This window comes from Psittacula echo, assembly GCF_963264785.1.
Source record: "Psittacula echo genome assembly, chromosome: Z".
NCBI classification, from domain to species: Eukaryota; Metazoa; Chordata; class Aves; order Psittaciformes; family Psittacidae; genus Psittacula; species Psittacula echo.
The window spans coordinates 33,460,505-33,480,072 of NC_137742.1; positions in this window are offsets into that span (position 1 = coordinate 33,460,505).

The window sequence follows — 19,568 nt, forward strand, 5'->3', positions numbered from 1 at the left end:
AGCGGGAAAACGACACTGAGGTGTGCATACTTTGAAGGAGCGATCCCGATGCACCTCAGCGCTGAATAAAAGCATACCTACTTTACAACTTTTACGAGTTGTGGAGTCTCTCCGCGTATCATTCAAAAGTGATAATGTCACTTTTGTCAGCCTACTTGGATAGCGGCCGATCTCTACAGATATGTAGGAGTGGAAAAGCAATGTTGGCAGCGGGGCAGGGAGGACAGGACACAAAATAAGACCCACAGTCATCCACACAGAACCAGGGCAGCTTGTGGCCTGTGTATACCAGGTGATCCCAGGAGGGTGAGCAGTCCCACTGGCCAGCCTGGAACCCGCCAAGATTGTGTCCCTACACTGGCAGGACTGTGGCCAAGGACAAGTAAATATACATATAAATCTGTATATATATGTGTGTATGTGTGTTTATACATTTTCCACTAATGTCTTTTAATTCTAACAGCACATACTGACTAATCAAAAAAGTATCAGTTGCTTCACACTAAACTTCTAGGACTCTTAAGTGATAACTTAGGAATTAAACATCAAGTAACAACTGGGTTCTTTTTTTCTCAGAGTAACATCAGTCTAGCAGCTCAAGCAGCTTTTTTTTTTTTTTTTTTTTTTTTTTCTAAAAAGAAGCTGAGATAGCTGATTCAGGTATCACAGTAAGTTCTCAAAGCTAAAGCAGCAACATTTCATGGGGTTTTCTCTGAAATGTGAAAGACCCAGTAAGCCCACTGAAGAGCTTCCCTTCTGCTTGCCCACCACACGAGGATTGCCAAGATTCTTCATGTTGGATTGAGCCATTGAACTAACTACGGAAAATTCTTTACCAAACAAATGGAAAACATGTCACAGATTAAACTACTAAATTGTATTTGCAAAGGAAAAACAGCTGGGCTTATAAGCCTGCTGAATTTCTGAGACAAATAACAAGGCTAAACTGTGAATAGTAATATTAAAATGCATTTCTACAGTCATGAAAAATCCCAACCAATTCTATATATGTTCTTTAAATATATTGTGTACAAATATGTGCACACACACATATTACAATTTTACTTTTATAGCTACCTGTTTCTATTATATGCTGTATACTATAAATATGATAATACATATATTTATATAAACATATTTATGTAGCTGTGTATACATATATTCTTTAGCTAGTCTGTGCTTTGCTCTCCTTCTACTCCTTACACTCATCTGTCCTGGAACTTCTCAATAGTAAGGTGTTAAATGAAGATAATTCTTAAAAAGATGATAATTGGAAATCTGAGAGATCAATGTTTGGTGTCAAGAGATAAATAACCCTAGTACCTCAGTAAATCTGTCAAGAAGTAGCTTTGAAGCTCAACAAGATTCTGTCATAAAAATGTCTTATTCATCAACTTACTTAAAGACAGGGAAAATGAACTCTAGCCCATTAGTGAAAAAAAGAGTCATTTGTTGAAATAATCATGTTAATTATAATTTTAAAGTCACATCTGAAATACTTAAGGAAGGTGGAGCTTAAGTGAAGCAAGTTTTTAAAACACACAGACACACACACGCACACACAGACACACACACGCTTCTTAAAATCTTCAGGGGGAAAGAAAAAAAAAGGCCTCCTACAGTGCAATAATAGAGGAATAAGAAAAGACCATGCATTAGTTTTTCCAGTAAATTAATATTACTGAATGTCAGTTCTAGCTCAAGGATCAAAAACTGCTTCCACATGTTTCTATTCATGTTAAAACTGAAAAGAATAAGATATATGAGAATGCTAATATACAAAAGTGTGTAAATTCCAGATCTTATATTTTTCTAATATTTTTTTCAATAAACCATTAAACAGCCTTTATCAAACTGAACCTTTACCTTCTCAATTTAAACCAAAACCAGTGTTATTCTAAAACTGTGCTGAAACATTATAACAAGGTCCTACACATGCATTTATTTCATATAGGTATTTTACCAGAAATAACTTTGTTTAGAGACTTTATAAAAGAAACAGACATGAAAAATATCTAAAAAAGAAGTGGCTAAGTCCACTACATATGGCATACTTTTTCTTGCTCATGCTAGCAGGATGACGAAATAAAACGTAAAGCTGATTAATCTGATCAGTGGGTGACTTTCCTAACTTCAGGGAATAATTTTTATTTGGAAAAAGGAATAGTCAAGCATTCTAAGATGCGGGGAGATACAGATATATAAAGTAATGAAAGTTGGTATCAGGATGTCACATAATGTGGAATGTGGTTGTCTTTTTTAAGAAAACTACATAAATGACATGTGACTGGAAACCAAAGGCAGGAAGAGAGAAAACAAACAAGCCAACCAACCCTGAGAGATCTGAGTGATGCCTGATGAAGGAAACTGATTGACATAGTATAATTCAACATGTAACACAGCTACATGTGTACATTATAAAAAGAACAGCTCATGTGGTCCACAAGAAATGACAGAGCAATCATACAGGAGCCTTTTTTATCTTAGTTCCCACTATAGTCATGACCACTAGGTTTCTGGTGCATTTTCAGTGGGCTGCAGTACTTTCTGAAATCTCAATAACTGTCTGATTTTTTTTTTTTTTCAATCATTAAAAGCTAAACATCTGCCATAACCGTGTATACAACAGACCACTACTGTTTAACAAGACTGATAAAAATACTCAGGCATCAAACAAATGTAATTTCAAAATCCTGATGCAGTTTGCTTCCTATATTCACCATCTTATCTTCCAAATAAAAATAAAATCCATTGCATTAAAAAAAAAGTTTGTTTAGCAATGTAGACATAATTTCTGAATAAGTTCATTTTATATCTGTGTTCTTTATTAAGACATAATAACTTTGTTTCATTTTAATAAATAGATGCCTGCAACTGGAATTTTTTAGACAGCAAGTTATTAATTTGACTGACAGTTCACTCAGCTATTTCAGAAATTTTTGTATTATACATATTCAGCTTACTATGGATTGGTTAATACTTGTTCAAAGGCCTTAAGAAGGGCAAAAAGCTCTGTCAATTTTATTCTCTTCACACCTAAGGGAATTGTGATCAGCACAAAAATAAAAATAATTTCCACCATTTCTGAAAAATACTTGTTAGAGAAACCTTCACCTCTTTCCCAAGCACAACAGTTTTCTGTACCCAAAGATATATAAATGGAACTCAATTGTAATTCTAGGTCTCAGGGGAAACTGCTTGCTGTTTGGCAGCTCTTTGATTTGCAGTTCTTTGATTTGGTAGCCTCTTACCTGTTTCATAATTCACACTCTCTTTCTTTTCCTTAGCAACAAATATTTTATCTCAATGGCAGACCATGCTGAAAATGAAAATAAAAGAACAGGGAAAGAGTACTTTCTGTTCCTCCTAATTTTTTCCTCTTGCATTTCTGTGCCCATTTTGATTTTGTACAGATTTTTTTTACTATTTTTTTGCCTATGCTTTTTTTTTTTTTTCTTTTTTTAACAGCAATGCAGTCTGCTAACAACAAAAATCCTCAACTCATCTCACTCATCTCACAGAAGCTGGCAAGAAGCTTGTGCGTATCAGCCATTTCAAAACTAATAACTGACCTGGAAAGGAATTTAAGTAGGAAACATAAATGTGAAGACTGTTACATGCTGTCCAGCCACCTACTTCTCAACAACTCATTTATGCAACGAAAGTTCTTAAACATTGCCATTATGAAGAAAAAATAAGATATGTTCATTTTCTTTTCAATTAGAATCACAGAATCATAGAATTGTTTGTGTTGGAAGGGACCTTAAAGATCATGTCATTCCAACTCTCCTGCCATACGCAGGGACACCTTCCACTAGACCAGGTTGCTGAAAGCCTTGTCCAACCTGTCCTTGAACACTTCTAGGGATGGGCAGCCACAAATTTGGGCAACTTGTTCCAGTGTCTCACCACTCTCACAGTAAAGTTCTTATATCTAATATCTTATATCTAATATCTTATATCTACCCTGTTTCAATTTAAGCCATTACCCATGGATGTGTCACTACTTGGGTTTATAATTCCCTCTACATCTTTCGTTAGGAACTGGTCTCCTTTTGGTACCGGAAGGCTGCTAGAAGGTCTCCCCTCAGCCTCCTCTTATCCAAGCTTAGCTCCCCCTTTTACTCCCTAAATCACAATATCCAAATTTAAAACCTAGACACAAATTTAAATTATTCTTAAAGAAAGGTAAGAATGAGCATTATGTGTTCAAACTCATTGTTCCTCAACTATTTACCTCTTTATTCAGATCATACAAATCATTATTCACATTTTCCCTCACAAATGGTCATATAAGGATCAAGGAAGAGATCAGTTCTGTGGCATTTTGAAAACAAGTACTCTACCCATTGATGGTTCAAACTTGATTCCATAAATCTCAGGAAAAAAAATCCTGAATCTTGCCATGATATTATTGCTTAAAGATCAAAAACCCCCACCAACCCAAACTCACCAAAAACCCCATACAGATTTCTAAAGGCCAAGCTTTCAACAATATTAAAAATAGCTGGAAGTGTAAATATCTCATACTTGCAGCTTTAACAAGTTAAGCAAGGATTAATGTTAGGGTAATAACTCACTCAACTACTAGAGAAAGCTTATGATCACAAATTCTGTAATTTCTTGAGGGGCAAGGGGCAATCATGAGAAATACTGCACAGTATTTACTGCTGAACATACAGATTCTTGGTAGCACTGATAAATTTAAACTAATGACAGAGAGCTATCAAGACTGACCTCGTACTGGAAAATACCAGGTATATGTGCGTAGTCTATACAGTATAGAACAGCCATTGATACAATAAAGATTTAACATACTTATAGGAAATAAATGGAGACATGGAGGCTATCGAAAGGGGTCAGGTACTGGTTACTGACCATTTTCCTTGATAAATATTTTATCTTTGATAAATATTCTTTGCTTGTATCCGCACACCTACAGAGCAGATATATGCATAAATAGGCCTCATAAGTTACTAACCGTTAGCTTAAATATAAATCCATGGTGTCAGATTTCATGCTTCTCAATAGCGAGAACCCCAAATATGTATGCATCATGTTCCTTGCTTCTGCAGAGAAAAAAATTAGCTTGTAGAATGTTATAAATTATGTCACAATAGTTATTCAGGTAACGTATATATTTTTGGGCTTTGATCTCCTAGAATACAAAAAAATACCTTCCACAAGATTAGAGCTTTCTGTTAACACAGCCAATCTGTCTACTACGCATTTAAACATATCTTTTATATCTTGAACAAACAAAATTTCAATTTATCTGTATTTTTCATATTTGCAGTAATAGTTTTTGAAGTAAGGTAGGAAGCACATGTCACAGACGGAAAAAAATCAGATTTATGGATTTTTTGATCTTGTGTAAATACAAGAATAAAACACATGCTTATTAATTAAGTGTAGGCAGGTGACAACAAGGCACAATGGCACATTGCACTAGCTGTGAAGACTGCACACAGCTTTCTTTTACCCCCATCAGTCCATTTTCATATTACTGAGCAAACAGTCCAAGTGGCAGAAAAGGTGTCAAAAGATAATGATAGTGAGAAGTAAGAATTCATCATTGCTGACGCTTCAAAAACTTCTACCTGTTTTAAATTGCAAACACACTTCCAGGTGAGAGAGGAAGAAAGAAATTTAGGAAGTTTTACAGCTATTCCAGTTATATCAGTCCTCACTCTGCAGACACTGAATAACTAACATTTATGAACTTACACTGCAAACAGTATGCCACCATGATAACACTGGTTTAAGCTTGCAGGACACAGGTAATCCCTAACTCTACAAAATAGCCACAGTAGAAACAAGCATTTTATAATTTAGATAGTGGAAAAGTGAAAATGTAAAAAAAGAAAACATTTCCATCAGCTTGACTGGGTTAATTTCCTTTTCTCCTTCATTATAAAGTGAATGTACACTTTGGTCAAACATACTGTGAATGAATTTAATAAGAGCCAGATGCAATCATTAAAGAGAGAAAAGAAAGAAAAAAAGCTAACTCTCTCTAAAACTTGAGGTAGAACAACAGTAACTTAAGCAAACAGTTACAGGCACCATTACACTTCAAGGTTTTGAAGCTTGGCATATGCAAAACCTTTTGGCAAGTCTAGTCTCATTCTATTCACTATCATTGCTACAAAAATAAAAAGAAAGGTAAGACAATACTTGACTGATAAAAAAAAAAAAAAAAAAAAAAGGTGATATGCATCATTACTCAGGTACTTCCAAAATATATTTAAAAGACTGATTATCATCTGATTATTTTTGTGAAGACAGCATGTTACACAGGACTCATTGACAGTTTTCCTTGCAGAACTTTTCAGAAATTACATGTTCTTCATCATGAAGTTGTCTTTATATAAACATTTCCATTAACTTCATCTAAAATTAAGGTTAAATAGTAGAGCAAAACTAGGTTGAACTACTTCTTAAAAATCCTCCTGCAACGAGCACTACCACAAAATATCCAATTAAAGTAAGAAAACTTTTAATAGAAATACATAAATAATATCACAAAATACCCTATCTAGTATTACCTAATTTACTACTTAGTGTGGATGCTTAGCTTTTTTTATTCTCCCCCTGCTCCCCCAAAAAAAATTTTAAATGCCTCATTAAGCTAGCTTTGTGCAATTTTATTTGGTTTGGACATTTAACCAAATGAGCTTGCATTCCATTTTACGTACACAGTAGAATTTGCTTTAACTGCCACTCTCTAAAGAAAATAAAAACTTCTAATTAAGTAATAACTCTGATTAGTAAGGACTCCTAAATGTACATAGGCTTGTGGTAAGCAATTATTATTTATGCAATTCCTTAGAAGTAAGTATGGTGTATATTAAGACAAAAAGGCTAACACTTTCTTTCTCAGTAAAAGGCCAATTAACACACTTCCAAACATGCATTTTCAGCTTCTCTGAAACTGTATTTACAAATTCAGATCAAATGGGCCAAACAAGTTTATTAATGTAGATATGGCAAGTAGTCATGGGGCTTTTAGTAGTCTAAGCCCCTTTCTAGCTTGCTCCCTGATATGCACCTATTTTGTACGTGGCAGAATTAGATTCAATTATCTTCCCTGACTACTGTAACCACACCAACAATGCCCATGCTCTAGGAAAATATTTACTCTCCAGGCATCTTTGAGACTCACTGCTATGAACTTATCACACCGATTTAAACAAAGGATCTAGTGTTTGCTGGTATGGGGACTGAGACTAAGGTTGTACAAGTTACTAATCCCAGACTAATCATGTTACTGAGCTATACAAAATCATTAAAGAAAACAAATATTCAGTGCAACCATTTCCTATTAAGTATTCAGTGAGAATGTCATCAAAATGCCCAGGTTGATGTCATACAGAAGCAACAAAATCAGATTCTCCAATCCCCTTGCCCCAGAGCTCTCACAAATTTCATATGCAGTGGTAAGGACTGAAATACACCTAAAACTGGTCAGTCTTAACCACTCCCCTCACAGCAATTTCTCATTCCTACATCCACATCTAAAGGTGCATATACATAGATACACTAACATATACAGATATATACATACACATTTAAATATATACATATATGTATATAAGTGTGTGTATAAGAGAATTTGACAACATAGCTCCTTCAGGAGTCATAGCATCAGTGGCAAACCTAATAAAATGTGGAGTACAAGAATTATGAAATTACTTTTTGTTCTTTCGGATCCCGATAAATAGACTGAATTATTTTTTGTTTCTAGTGTTGAGAAGATCAGTAACCAAAGAGAAACACCTCATGTTTCTCCAAAAAGAGAAAGGAAAATAATAACTTAATTACAATTAAAATAAGCGAGTAGGATCTTAATAGTAAGGTCATTCATCACTCATATGAGAAAAAGCACTGTGATACGCCACTTAAGATCCTACAGTTCTACTGATATGATATGAAATACATTATCTTGTCTGCTTTTTAAGACAGATATTTTCCTGGATGTTTATCCATTAGATTGCTAATCTCTCATTTTCGGTAGCTTTCTCTCCCCTCCTTACAAAGTGTGAATGATTGGATAACTCAGATTATATTATACCAGAAGATGTGTACTCTGTGCAGTTCTGGTGTCCTCAACATAAGAAGGACACGGAGCTGTTGCAGCAAGCCCAGAGGAGGGCCATGAGGATGATAAGGGGGCTGGAGCCTCCCATATGAAGACAGGCTAAGAAAGTTGGGGAGCCTGGAGAAGAGAAGGCTGAATGGTGACCTCACAGCACCTTTCCAATATCTGAAGGGGGCCTACAAGGATGCTGGAGATGGACTCTTTATCAGGGACGGCAGCAACAAGACAAGGGGAAATGGTTTTAAACTTAAAGAGGCAAAAATCAGGTTAGCTATAATGAAGAAGTTCTTTACTATGAGGGTGGTGAAGCACTGGAACAGATTGCCCAAACAAGTGGTAAATGCTTCAGCCCTGGCAGTGTTGAAGGCCAAGCTGGACAGAGCCTTGGGCGACATCGTCTAGGGGGTGCGGAACTAGATGATCTTCAGCTTCTTTCCAGCCCTAATGATTCTATGATTCTATGTGAATGATACAGCTATTTATCTCCACTGCTTTCTTAGAAACACAATAAAGTTATTACTGATATTTAAAATGTAACCTAAGCCTTCCAAACCCTTTTCTAATAACTACTCTCCACAAGACTATTTTGAAACCTCTTGATAAAATGTTTAGCTGAGAAATATTTGCTGAAGAGATACTAATACCAAAGACAAGCATTTAGAACTCCACTTGCCGTGACACCTTATGAACTTAGTAGAAAGTCAGGACAGAAACAGTAATTGTAATGCCTGGGTTTGTAGCTGTGTACACTAGATGGCACTGATAAAGTATCACTTAATTCACTAATCATCCTGTGTTTTTCTTTTATAACTGAATGCTTTATTTCAGAATTTGAAAAAAAAATTAAATAAGACAGAATCATTGGTTTGCCACAAATGAAAATAAAGAGGAAAAATAAAGGAGTAAAAGGAAATAATTTGGGATTGTCCCAGCAATCAGGTCAGTAATCCCTGAAGATTGATTCCAGCTTCCACTGGCAGTTCTACAGCCACAGTACAAACATCACAAGAGGCTTAGCTCTGCCTGCTCCAAACAGGAGTAGCCCAGATTTACATAAAACTGTGAAAACTAGGATTTTGCATCAAAAATGTGTGGTTTATGTTAGGAAGGGATGATATTTAAGAAAAGCGACTTCCCTTCCAGTCCATTAGCTCAATCAACTTAGCAAAGCTTTGTGCCATTCTGATTTACAATGGAACCAGGCAGAGGCCGTTACCTGCATGTGAGGAGTGCACACCTTACTCTATGCTCCCTTTGAGGGTATTCAGATTGGTTATCCATAAAGTACAGATAACATACCTGTAAGGCTTATCTCTGCTACTGCTGACAGAAATACAGGCTCTTCTGGAGGATGATATCAGAGGAGGAACCCTAGCTGAGTGCTTTGAGCTCCGCTGCTCCAGGATCTGGAAAGAATAATCTCATACACCTAAAACTGGTCTCTGTGACTACTCCCCAGAGTATACATTTCTGCATATACTCAACATAACTGTCACGAATAATTCCATTTAAGGAAGATGCATCAATTCCATCTGCAAGAATCTGTAGCAGTACTGCTAACTATATGCATAAATGTTTGAAAGTCATTCCCTGTTGCATGTAGTTACATTATTTGCTAAGGGCGACAAAGTGCATTGTTTTGCTTTTTTTTTTTTTTTTTGGTAGCACATTGTGGTAATCAACATTTTCTATGTAAATTCTTATTTTACACAATAACAAAATTATAACGTTCTCTAATCCTTGAGTGGTAAAAAGGTAATGACATAATATTTGAGATCTGCTACTACTGTATGCTTGTTTGTACTCATTTTAACATAAATAATGAGTTATTTCACAAAATGCACGGGGCAAGCAAGCAACTATGCTATGGTGTATCTAACAGCTTTTGTTTAATTAAAGAAGAAAAAAGAATCAGCTGAGCTGTAACTTTCAAAAATGCATATATATAAAAGCTATTTTTAAAAAGAACCTGATAAAATACTCTTTCCAGCTGCACAGAACTTCCTTTACAAATGCAGCATCTATGTCTAAGTCAAGTTTACATGTAATAACAACTAATTGTATTTGAAATGGGGAAATACATTGGCTAAGTGTCATTCTTAAAATTATATGATCAAAAAGAGTTTCTGACAAACTATGGGGTATGTTAAATCAATAGCTGTACTAAAGGAAAGCTGGTCTAAAATTCAAGATCTGCATGCTCTAACAAACATTCTCAAGACTTTACCATATTCTTTGTTCTTTTAGCTCTAAGCACTGGCTTAACAGTAACTCTTGTGGTTGAAAAATTCCAGAATACACAAGAAAATAAACATACATCATATATTATTAAACAAAACACAGAGATTGTTTTGATACCACCTCTTTGTAACTCACATACCAGCATATCTCTGCTTATATAGAATTTTGTGATACAAAACATTCTTTCAGCAGTTTTGGTATAGGCTAAGAATAGCATTTCAAAGACTTAGTTTTTAATTACTTTACATTCTGTAAATTAAGCAAATGCTTTAATGCTATCTGGTCAAATACACAAGGCAGAATAATGCTTGTATTCAGGGTTGCATTTGAGAAGGTTTGCTCAGTAAGTTACACTCATTTCTTTTTTGGCTTTGGGCATTTGGGCTCATTCAAGTCCTGGTTCAAGTCACAAGGTAAAATAAATTTCCTGTTCCCATACTGCCTCTCATCCCTCTATCAAAAAATGATTGACAGCATCTGCTCTGGAATACACAGAACGGCAATACAGAATTACATAAAGATAGCTATATTCACAGTAAGATCAGGAAAAAAAAATGTATTTCCTTATTACATGCAATGTGCAAAATTTCTAGGGACGTATCTAGGAATTTCATTGCCAAAGAAGCACAAAGATAGAATAAAATTCAGGAATGACAATTATTCTTTGATTTTCTTTACAAGGGCACAAGGGGCATTAGCGTTCACTTCATATAGCTGCCCTGTGCTTAGGTAAGCAGTTACTCTAGGCCAAACTGGAATATACAAAAAGACTAGTTCTTGCATGTACATGCATAAAACATGAAAAAAAAAAAAGGCATTTCAATACAATATAGCTCATATGACTGGTGTTGGAATGGAAGCATTCAGGCTCATCACAAAAGACAGGCAGGCAAGATGAAGAGGGGGCATTGCTTTCTGTCAGTGACCAGCTGGAGTGCAAGGAGCTCTTCCTGGGGATGAACGAGGAGCTGGCTGAAATTTAATGGTTTAGGATTAAAAGCAGCGTATGGACAGGGGACATAGCTGTCTGACCAGGAAGACTGTGCGCATGAGGCCTTCTACAGATAGATAGTTGTGGCCTTGTGCTCATAAGCCCTGCTCCTCCTGGGGAACTTCAACCACACTCATACCTACTGAGGGACAACACAGCAGGGCAAAAGCAATGCAGGAGATTCCTGGAATGCACTGATGATAACTTGTGTCTCCAAGTGACAGAGGAGCCAGTGAAGAGAGGTGCTATTTAACTTGTCCTCACCAACAGGGAGGTGCTGGGTGGGAATGTGAAGGTTGACAGCAGCCTTGGCTACAGTGATCGTGAAATGGAGGGGTACCAGATTGTTAAGAGTAGTGAGTAGGGTGCACAACAAGCTTGTTACCCTGGATTTCAAGAGAGCAGACTTCGGTCCTCTTCAGGTATCTACTTGGTAGAACACCATGGGATAATATCCTAGAGGGAAAAGGGGCTCAAGAAAGCTGGTTAATATTCAAGAAGCACCTCTACCAAACTCAGGAGAGATGCATCCCAACGAAGAGTAAGTTGGGCAAAAATGCTGGGAGGCCTGCATGGATAAACAAGGAGAAAGCAGGGACAGGCAGTCTATGAGGAATACAGAGAAATTGTCAAGGCACAAAAGGATCAGGCTTAGAAAGGCTAAAGCTCTGAACGTGGCTAAGGACATTAAAGGCAACAAGAAAAACTTCCAGAGGTACACTGGAGGATAAAAGGAAGACAAGACAAAATGTGGGCCACCTCTGGAAAGAAATAGGAGACCTGATTACCTGAAACATGGAGAAGGCTAGTCAATGATTGTTTTGCCTCACTTTTTGCCAGCCACACAACCTAAGTCACAGACCATGGACTGGGTGAATGAAGAATCACCTGCTGTAGGAGAGGTTTGAGATCATCTAAGGAACCTGAAGGTGCACCAGTCCATGGGACTGATAAGATGCATCCATGGGTGCTGACAGAAATGGTGGATAAAGTGGCTAAGGCACTACCCATCATATTTGTAAAGTCATGGCAGGCCAGTGAAATTCCCACTGACTGAAAAAGGTGAAATATAACACCCATTTTTAAAACAGCAAAAGGAAGACCGGGGGAACTATAGGCCAGTGAATCTCACCTCAGTGCTCTGCAAGATCATGGAGTAGATCCTCCTGGAAACAAATGCTAAGGATTAATTAGGGGGTGATTGGTGACACACAGCATGGCTAAGAGTAAATTGTGCCACAAATTTGATGGCCTTCTACAACATTGGCCTTCTACAGCATTGGTGGACAACAGAAGAGCAACTGAAGACATCTACTTGGACTCTGCAAAGCATTTAACATCGTCCTGCATGGCATCCTTGTCTCTAAATTGGAGAGGCATAGATTTGACAGATTGACTACTCGGTGGATTAGGAATTGGCTGGGAGGTCACACTCAAAGCATCGTGGTCAACGGCTCAATGCCCAAGTGGAGACCAATGATAACTGGTGTTACTCATGGTTCAGTATCGGGAACAGTGCTGTAAAACATCTTTATCAGTGACACAGACAGTGGGACTGAGTGTACACTCAGCAAGTTTGCCAACAACAACACAAGCTGCGTTGTGTGGTTGATACGCTGGAGGGAAGGGATCCTGAGGGACCTTGATAGAGTCAAGAGCTTGGCCGTTGCTAACCTCGTGAAGTTCAACAAGGACAAGTGCAAGGTCCTGTATGTGGGTCAGGGCAATCCCAAGCACAAATACAAGCTGAGCAGAGAATGGACTGAGAGCAGCCCTCTCTGCATGAGAACCTCAACATGATCCAGCAGTGTGTGCCCGCAGATCAGAAAGAGAACCCTATCCTGGGCTGTATCAAAAGACGCATGACAGCAGGTCAAGGGAGGTGATTCTTTCCCTCCACTCTGCTCTTGTGAAATCCCATCTGGAATGCTGCATCAACCTGTGGGGTCCCCAACACAAGAGGGACATGGACATGCTTGAGCAAGTCCAGAGGAAGCCATGAAGATGATAAGAGAAGGATGAAGCATCTCCTATGAACACAGACTGAGGGAGCTGGGGTTGTTCATCCAGGAGAAGAGAAGGCTCGGGGAGACCTTCTAGGAGCCTTCCAGTACCTAAAGAGGGCCTACAACAAATCTGGAGAGGGACTTTTTATATGGGCATGTAGTAATAGGACAAAGGGTAATGGCTTTAAACTGAAACAGGGCAGATTTAGATTCGATACAAGAACTTTACTGTGAGAGTGGTGAGACACTGGCACAGGTTGCTCAGAGAAATTGTGGCTGCCCCATCCCTGGAAGTGTTCCAGGACAAACTGGACAGGGCTTTGAGCAACCTGGTTTCGTGGAAGGTATCACTGCCTATGGCAGGGTAGTTGGAATAAAATGAAGGTCCCTTCCCTCCCTGACTTTTTTGTAATTCTATGTTTCCATGATATGGCAAGTTTCCATCAGTTTTGTCTAGCTGATTCACAAATAAGCTTGGTCAAATACTTTGCCACATGGCTTATCCCATGACTATAATATAACATGGAAAAAATAATGTCCTAAAAAAAAAAAAAGGTGGATGTTTAAACAATGTTTGCTACCCTTGTTGAAACTGATTTTAACTAAACAGAAGAACTAGAATTACTTAGAATTCTGAGGAAAATATCCATCATACTGCAAGCTGTCATATTTTGTTTTCTAATCAACTTAAAGAGTACTAAAATGTGTTCAGTTTCAGCTTTCTTTTTTTTCAATCTTTCTTCACTGCCTTCTACCTGAAGTACACACTCAAGCCTCACACCATATCTGCACTTACAGCTTGCTTATCACATCCAGAGTTTTATGCTTTTACCTTATTTATAAATTGACCCAGGAGTTAAAAAATGACTGAAGAATTAAGCCATTTTCCTGGTCCAACACCTTGAACTTCTCTGGTAACTTTGTACACAGTGCAGAAAACAAAGGTATCAGACCTTCAAGATTTCCAATTAGTGCATCAGGAAATAGGTCACTTTGAGATGAGCAGAACAAAGAAAATATGGCCATCAGGAAGTGTTTTATGTATTTTGTTTACAAGTCAAAGCATGCTAATTTAGTCTGTCATGTTTCTACAATAACCACAGAAGTATACAAAATTGTTTTGTCCAAGGACATGCAAGATTAGAAAGAAGGATGGCTGAACCGGCAATGTAGGGAAAAATTATGAAAGTAAAAACATAAGCAAGCAGTAAAATGAAACAAAACCCAAAATATTTAACACAGATTTTACACAATGTTACATCTTTTAATGTGTTTATTTCAGTTTGAATAATGAATGCTACAATAACTAGTATAGGCAGATATTCCATTATCATCAGAGTTATTCCACCACTAGCAAAAATGAAGCAGAGACTGAAAGAGTCACTATCAGGGCTACAACTAGAACAAAGGATACTTTGGTCTCTCTTCATGAGAGAACCAATGAAAGATCAAATCTTCCTGTTCAGTTTTTGCTGCTGGTTTCACGTACTGGTTACACTGGGTTTTTTTGTCTGCTGAGGTTTGTCTGCCTTCTACATTCAGGCCTCACCCTGATGCACTAAACATTAAGTCATACAAAAAGCAAGCATTATTCTGCATCCTACATTCTGTAAGAAACAACTGATTGGTAGGCTGGTATTGACTGGAATAGATAAAGTAGAAGGTCCCAGGGTATCCTGAATTCAAGCCCTTTCATGTTCATTACAATTGTGCATGCTTTTTCTGGAATTATATACATACTAGTGCAAAGAGCATATTTCATATTACGCAACCAAAAACCTTCTGAAATTGGTAAGAAGGAAATTTTAGAAATATTTAAACATCTTTTTGCACATTATTCAAAGATGAAAGAGAAAAGTTGATCCATGAGGCTATCTGAAGATTTGTCAGTGATCTTATGCTACAAGTCCACTCCCATTTCGGACACTACTATTATTATTTCAGCCTACCAATAGTAATTTTTAATGCAAAATGTATACCAATATATATAATAACTTTAAGTTATTGATTTATTTTATTTGTGGAAAAATAATTTTTCGTAGGTCATAGGCTAGAGGATTTCAATAGCACCCTTTTTACAGACATCAGACTGGGCAGTAATACTGCATCTTACACATCTTTTCTAGTTCTAGACTCAATGAAAGACATTGTGAGTGAATTAATAAGAATTCAAAGATATGGAAACTATAAAGCTGTATAATTTTTAAAAGCATATAAATAATTTGATGACACATTTCACACTGCCTTTAAACAAAATAGCAAGTAACCAGAACTACACAACAAAACCAGCATGTTTATACTCTGATAAGAATTCATTCATTGCATCAAAATAATTTATTAAATAAAAAATCTGTAGATTAATTTTGTTTAATTCAGCTTATAATTGTATTAAATTCTAGTGCATTATATGAAGTTCCCACATTTGATATATGTTCTGCACCCTCAAGGACAAGATTAGGTGTTTACCTATCTTTCTTACCTTACTTACTCCTGTTTAGGAGAGAAAAGTGGTACAGGGTTGAATCTAGATTTCAGCAAGAAAGGCCTAACAATAAATGGCTAATAACTGCTTTAACAAGACAGAATAAGAATATGGATAGTAAGTCTAATGTCCCTTTAGATGCGTTGGTGCTGCATGGGAGATATGTTAGATAGGCTTCTCTCAATGGATCCATCTGTCTATGACCCCGCACTAATGCAGGATGCATTTTGCTGCAACAAAGTTAATTGTTTTAAGGAATCAACCCCCACAAATTACAAAAAGAAATCTTAGAACTGACCTTTATGGAAATGGCATTAATTTTTAAAGATAAAATTATTGAGCTATGGAGTATTTTTCATAATTCACTTTAATGAAAGAAAAGGGAGGTGGGAAAGGGAGGGGAAGGGAAGGGAGGGAAAAGAAAAGAAAGGGAAGAGGAGAGGAGGGGAGGAAAGGGGACAACAGGGGACGAGAAGGGAGGGGAGAAATTAAGGATTTGCTCTTAGGGTTTAGCTGATAGTCAGCACAGCAACAGTTATTGTCATCTTTTCCTGGAGAGAAGGACATAACAAATGTCATAATTTGATGAAACATGAATCTTTCATACAGTTTACTTGAACCTTTGGCATTCATTGGATTCCTACAACAGAGTCATTAAGCAGCAAATGTTCATTATTTTAAAATCAGATTTAGATCCTGGATGACTACTCTGATACCTTTGATAATAAGAATTTGCATTAAACCCACAAAGTTTCATGTTGACGTCATTTTTTTTTCCCTTTGAAGAAGATTGCACAGCTTTAATCCCATATGATAAAAATGGGACTTAACATGATCTAGTATATTTATTCTTCATGCATTTTTACATTCTGCAATTGCATTCATTCTATCAGTTGTTTGTCAATTACAAAAACAAGAAAAATAAAGGAAATAAAATACTACTCAGAAAAGGTAGCATATACATTAAAATGTATATAAATTACTTAAACATACTATATTTTATTTCACTTATATTCTCTCTCAGACAGGCAGTAATGAGACAAAAAATGGCTAAGAATCATGTAATTTGAGCGTTAAGTTTAGCTCAGCTCTACTTGCATGTCCGGGACACTGGTTTTGAGATTCTCAGAAGACAGGAGCCAATAGTTTGAAGTAATAAATTATGAACTAGAAATGGAATTGACTTTTTGAAGCCTTAAGTATTTAAGGAACTTAAGACATTTTTCAATACAGTACCTAAGCTCACAAATGCACATTTTCAGAAAAATCTAGAAATGCAGATATGTTCAAAAATAGAGTGCTGCTTATTTTCTGCTGCTAACTGAATTACTTTGGGAAATTTTACCTCAAAGATTTGTACGTATATTCAAAAGTTTTATTAAAGTAAGATGGTATGAAACCCCTGCATTTTATAGGTAACTGAGAAAAGAAAAAAGAAACAAGAAACTGTCTTGAATTATTTGTGCATGTGTAGATACAGAAAAAGAACTAATACACAATGTGATATTCAACTGAAAATGTTTAATTGAAAAAAAAAGATAAAAATTTACATTAAACCCTCAGAGTTTCATATCCATGTCCATTTTTATTTCTTTAGAACAGGATAGTATAGCTTTAACCCTTACGATAAAAAACAGGACTTAACATGATCTAGTATACTTACTCTTCATGCATTTTTACATTCTGCAACTGAATTAATTTTTCTCATGTAACTTAAATTGTATTCTGAGTAATGGAAGCTGTGAATTAATAGTAGTCTGCACTTTAGTCTAAGTAGTTGAAAAATGAAGGTAAGTTGAAAAATGCCAGTGAAGCATAACATAACTGACTTAACTGCTTAATTAACACTTTTTATAGCACATCTATTGTGTTATTCCATACCCCCTTATAATTTTATTTTATTTTAACATGTTAATAGATTTTGAAGACCATAAAATATTAAAAAATCCATGTTATTTTAAAACACAAAGGTCACATGACATGCCTTTTGCTTTAACTGGAGGTTATTCAGCTTGGAATGAAAGACTACTAAATTATAGAATTTACCAGTTTAAACTGATATTCACAAAATCAGAATTGTTATTTACAGCTGAGGTTGAAACTGTGAAAAAGTATCTCATGACTTCCAGATTATAAAGGTGTGAATTGCTTACCCTAGCAGCACACGAAAGAGAAAAGAGTTTTAACTTTAGTAAGACTTAGGTCAGTAAAATCCTCTGCAACTGGCAACAAAGCTTGAAAAATAAGGATAGCAGAAAACATTCTTCCCCTTCTAAAAGGAAAAAAAAATGTTCTTCACACTTTTTTATTCTTTAAAAATTATATCAAAGATATTTTTAACTTGTTTTTTATTTGTATTTTGAATTATGACAGATAGTACTTATCATAGGAGAGAAACCTGAATTAATTTTATTGTTTCTGATAAAGCATCAAAATTATCTGAATGAAACACCAGTTTAAACAAAGGCTGAGCTACTGAACACCAGTGTTCAGTAGCGTTACAAGACCCTGAGATAAGGCAAAAAGCCTAGAGCAAGGCTGACTCCAGTTAGGGTTGGAAAGGACCTTAAGATCATCTAGTTCCAGCCCCCCTGCCATGGGCAAGGACACCTCACACTAAACCATGTCACCCAAGGCCTCATCCAACCTGCCCTTGAACACTGCCAAGGATGGAGCATTCACAACCTCCCTGGGCAACCCATTCCAGTGCCTCACCACCCTCTCAGTAAAAAATTTCTTCCTTATATCCAATCTAAACTTCCCCTGCTTAAGTTTGAACCCGTCACCCCTTGTCCTATCACTACAGTCCCTAATGAAGAGTCCATCCCCAGCATCCTTGTAGGCCCCCTTCAGATACTGGAAGGCTGCTAGGAGGTCTCCAAGCAGCCTTCTCTTCTCCAGGCTGAACAGCCCCAACTTTCTCAGCCTATCTTCATACGGGAGGTGCTCCAGTCCCCTGATCGTCCTCGTGGCCCTCTTCTGGACTTGTTCCAACAGTTCCATGTCCTTTTTATGTTGAGGACACCAGAACTGTACACAATACTCCAAGTGAGGTCTCACGAGAGCAGAGTAGAGGGGCAGGATCACCTCCTTTGACCTGCTGGTCACGCTGCTTTTGATGCAGCCCAGGCTATGGTTGGCTTTCTGGGCTGCGAGCGCACACTGAAGTTGGCTCGTGTTCATTTTTTCATCAACCAACACCCCCAAGTCCTGCTCCGCAGGGCTGCTCTGAATCTTTTCTTTGCCCAACCTGTAGCTGTGCCTGGAATTGCTCCGACCCAGGTGTAGGACCTTGCACTTGGCATGGTTAAACTTCATAAGGTTGGCATCAGCTCACTTCACAAGCGTGTCGAGGTCCCTCTGGATGGCATCCCTTCCCTCCAGGATACCAACTGAACCACACAGCTTGGTGTCATTAGCAAACTTGCTGAGGGCGCACTCAATCCCACTGTCAAATACTGGAACAAACTACATATTCATAAATCTGTGGGCCCTGAGGGATGCACTGATGAGCTACCTGGCATCACTCTAAAGCCACTGTAATTTCTGAACAGTCAGGGCAACTGGGAAGGGGTGCCTGAGAACTGAAGGATAGCACAAACCTAGCCACGAAGAAGGCCAACAGCTTCCTTCCTCCATTCTATGGAGTGTTTCCAGCAGGTCAAGAGAGGTTGGCCTTCCCCTCTGCTTAGCACTGGTGGGGCCACAGCTGGAGAACTCTGTCCACTTTTGGGTTCCCCAGCACAA